This window comes from Tiliqua scincoides, chromosome 3 (assembly GCF_035046505.1).
Source record: "Tiliqua scincoides isolate rTilSci1 chromosome 3, rTilSci1.hap2, whole genome shotgun sequence".
NCBI lineage: Eukaryota > Metazoa > Chordata > Lepidosauria > Squamata > Scincidae > Tiliqua > Tiliqua scincoides.
Window position 1 is genome coordinate 155,714,901 of NC_089823.1, and position 4,583 is coordinate 155,719,483.

Below are 4,583 nucleotides of genomic sequence, written 5' to 3' on the forward strand. Positions count from 1 at the left end.
TAAACTCAGCTCTGAATGTGAACGTGTTGCTGTTATCCGTACGACTAACTGCCCCTACTGACTACATAGCCAAGGTATTAATTCAGTTTCCATAGCAATAATATATACATTTTAAGACTATCACAGGGTTATTTTTAGAAAGAGGCTGCAGCCCACCCCTACTGTAATGTAGATTTTATGAAGTCCCTCTGATTCTAGAACGAAGGGGGGCATGCATTTCTTACCTGGCCCAGTTCACCTAATGGCAGAATTCCAAATGAATTGAACCTACTTGCCATAATCTTAGTGCTTTGTTTCTTCCTTCAAATACCAGCCATCATATGTATTTCTCCAGCCAGCAACATGAGACAGAGGTGCCTTGTCAGATGGTGGATTACCGCAGTGAGGAGCACTTGCTTTTACAGGTCAGCAAGATTAATTGCGATTCCTGATGACTCTGGTTCACCGAAGGTGGAGGAGATGCTGCAGGCACAGGGCCCCCCTGCATCTGCTCCTGTTCCACTTTGACACTATCTTGGTTTGAGCTGTTAAGATTGCTTTCCCCTGCTGCCACTAATACATCTGCAATTGTCACTGTACATCACTACTGAGTTAAAGCAAGCTAAAAACATCAAATGTAATCCATGAGCCAAATGCTAAACATAGAAAGGATTAGAAAGCCAGGCACCAGCAAGAATCCTCTTCTTTCCCAGTATGTGTGGAACCGGTGACTTCTTCCACAGTGGTCCTCCTCTTCTCCCCACATTCTGGAACATCTGACATTCCATGGAACATTTTCCCCTCCAAATTAAAATAGTGCCTGAGGACAAAAATGATTAGAACTGTAACAGTCCTAAAGCTCCAATACTTTATCGTGATCTTAATCCCACCATGATTTTGTCCCATTTTGCCACCCTGGAGCACAATTCAAGAAAGCAAAGAACAGGGTCTTGCGTGCATTGACCATTAAGTGTATTTTGACCCTAAATTTGTTTGATGGAAGAAGAGGTAGACAGTTATCCCCATATAATTTCCTTTCATGTCTTGTGGCTTACTCTTTCTCTGTTACTTTTTCCAGAAACAGAAGCGTCAAGAAACCCTCCTCTATTATTTGAGTTGTGGTTTATTGACCAATGGGGAAATATAGTCTTGTAGATGGGCAGCCCAATCCTACCTAAATTCCCAGAAGGTGATGCAAGTCTGAAGCAGGTCTGGAGCAGGTTTGGCTGCTGGAGGTCTCCTCGAGGTAAGGAGACATTTGTCCCCTCGTCCCAGGGAAAGCCCCAGCAGCTGCAATGTGTCAACTTAGACCTGTTCCAGCTCTATAGCTGGCGCAAGTTTGTGTTGATGGATCAGGCCTGGGAAGGGGCGTAGGATATGATATGTGCTGGTGCTACTGATCCAGCCCCCCCCCTAGACCTGATCCACCCACCCGACCCCATTGCTACCCTCTCCTGCCCATTCAGCACCCTTCATCTGCTCTGGTGAACGGCCCTGTGAGTGCTGGCACCAGCAGGAAGGCTCTGGCCTTCTTGCCAACGCATGCAGGCCTGGTGCTGTTGCGAAGCACTTTATAGCACTTTTGCAACAGCACAAAGGCCTGGCATGACAGTAGAACGTGTGTTTCATTGGTGCTTTTCTTAGTTACGATGTACTACAAATGTTAGTACAGATGTATTAGATTGGGGTGTCAAACTTGTTTCATATAGTGGACCAAATAACATTCATGGTGCCTGCTTAGGGTTGGAAGTGACATCATTAAGCAGATGATGGTCAGAAATAAGCACTTAGTTCTCACATTAAAACTCATTCGCTGCAAATGATAGAAGAGAAAATATGCAAATCTTGTTCATAATTTCAAGTTACGAGAGAGCCCCATTATCACATGGGGAGAACCCAATTATAACAGTGGCCAGATATATTACTTCTGGGGGCCACTTCTGGCCTGTGGGCCTTACGTTTGACATCCCTGTATTAGGTGGTAAAGAGTCTGTACTACTTCTCCATGATAATTTTATAATTTTTGAAATAAAAATACCAAGAAAGAGAGAGTGAGTAGATGAAAAATGAAAATGTATACCTGTTTGAAATATTTGCATTTCTGTTCACAGTAATGGTTGCGGTTTCTCAGCAGGAGCCTCACAGACTGTCACTCCAATCCAACTTGACTTCTCTGCTGACAAAATGCACAAATATCCACTGGAACTGGAAGGATTCAGGCAGAAGTGCATGGATTCTGCTGGAAGCGGTGCGACACTGTTTCATGCTCCAATGTCGCTGGCCAATGCAGCAAGGCCACCAGCATTGAGCCAGGCCAGTGTCCACCAACAAAAGGTAAGGTGGCAGTGGGTGGAATGGGGTGGGAAGGTGGAGGAATGGGAGTTTCTGGGCGGGGAGGCGAGCAGGGGAGGAGGTGGAACAAGAGAAGAAGAGGGCAGGTTCACCTGCACAAGAGTTTCTGCTGCCTTTATATGACTTTGTCCTATGCCAGTAGGCTAAATGGTGCAGGACCAAAGAGTCCCATAGGGATTATGGGAACTATCCCCACGGCAAGTAAACAAAAGTTCGCTTACCTCAAGGAGACCTCTGCAACTGTCCCCCCACCATAAAATGCAGTGTGAGCCTCCTTGGCATATCAGCTTTGGTGGGAGAGGGATTTAGATTGGACTGGGTCACGTAGTGCTTTAGCTAGTCCAAAGGCCATTTCATTTCTGTGGCCGACAGTGTGCATTGATGCTTCTTCCACTTGCAAGGCTTCTCTTTGATCTTGCAGTAAGTCTCCAGAAGTATTTATAGGACGGAGCAGGATTCCTATCTTCCACCTAGATTAATAGAATGCAAGAAAAATGTACCATAAACCTAGAAATATTGTTAAATCCGACCACCTTAGTGAAAAACAACTTAAAGGAATGTACTTGGGTTGGTAAAAGAGCTCTTAGGATACAAAAGGTTGCCAATAAATAATGTTAAGTGTGACAGAACAGAAATCTTGCTGCTCGGGAAATGAATTCTAGTAGATCTACTATATCTCTGGACAGCTGGAATTGTTAATACATTACCATATGAAGTATGTTCTTTTTATTTTTGGTCTTTCTTTTTCTATTAGTTTTTCATTATTTAAAGGTCCTATTGAAATCCTTGGAGGAAAGGAAGGAAAAGCCAACCATTACTGTATGCAGGAGATAACATAACTTATACCGTTATCTCTTTTTGTCCCCAACAACAAAGTCGTTTTTCTATTTATGAGCACTCAATACATGCACCTTCCTTCCATATACAGTAACACCTCTTTTAACGCTGGATGTGTTCCTAGAATACAAGAATGGTTGGCAACCTTCAGTCTCGAAAGACTATGGTATAAGCCTACAACACCCGGTATTCCCTGGCGGTCTCCCATCCAAGTACTAACCAGGCCTGACCCTGCTTAGCCTCTGAGGTCAGACGAGATCAGGCATGTGCAGGGTAACAGTTGCTGCCTAGAATACAAAGTGCTGAGTGAAACAGCACTATAGTACAGGGGGCCCTCCTTATCAATGGGCTCAGCAGCCATGGATTTGAGTATGTGCAGATGCCAAGCTTCCACTCTCAGAGGTCTTCCTGGAAACAACAGGAAGCCACTTCCAGTTCGTGTTGGCAACTTCCAGCCACGTCCACGGGGTGTTCTGAGGCTCGGGGAGGTCGCATATGGCCTCCCCATACCTTAGAACACCTTGCAGAAGCCACTTGCCCACTGTTTTTCCCCTGAAGCATTTCCTGGTAGCAAATGATGCGTATTGTGTTAGCCAGAATATGCTACTCTCATTGGTCTCCTGCTTGCTAGAATACATTGCTGTCCTTGGTGCAGAATATTCTAACCAGAACACTCTAGCCAGAATATGTGGCTCCCATTGGCTGAAAACACAGCTCAGAGAGCTGTACTTTTACGCATCAAATTTTTGAATGGTTTATGAATTTTCATTTTCTTTCTTCTTTATAATACCGTAAAAATTGCACCCAGGATGAAACAGTGCTGTAGTTAGCAAACTCTATAGGAGGCGTTAATACTCTGAACGAATGCTGTGTCCAATGCCACATGTTCAAAGATACATTGTGCTGTAAATGTGCACCCACATCCAATCTGTACATGCAGTTCCCTTTATAACAGGAGTGTCCAAAGTTTTTGGCAGGAGGGCCACATCATCTCTCTGACACTGTGTTGGGGGCAGGGCTAAAAAAGAGAATTAATTTAGATTTAAAATTTGAATAAATTTACATAAGTTTACATAAATGAATGTATTAAAGACAAACTTATATGAATGAATGAAGGTCTTGCAGTAGCTCAAGGCCTATAAAAGGCCTTGCACAAAGCAAGGCTGGCCTTTCCATTGCTGCCATTGCTGCTTCACAGACATAAAACAGCAAGCAGTGGAGGGAGCCCTCATCCCACAGTTCACGCAAGAGGTCAAACAGTCACCCTCATGCTGAGAGCAGTTGCGTCGGGCCAGTGTGGGCTCCAACAAATCTCTGGAGGGCCAGAGGCTCATTGGAAACTGGGGGCTCCCAGAGGACCTCATTCAGAGGCCTCGAGGGCCACAAGTGGCCCCAGGGCTGGGGTTTGGGCACTC

At 44.8% G+C, this 4,583-nt stretch overlaps 1 pseudogene; it reads right to left on the bottom strand.

Annotated features, from left to right (window-relative positions):
- Positions 1–3,339: 3,339 nt before the first annotated feature.
- LOC136647153 (5S ribosomal RNA) lies at positions 3,340–3,456 on the bottom strand (annotated as a pseudogene).
- Between the last annotated feature and the right edge of the window lie 1,127 nt (positions 3,457–4,583).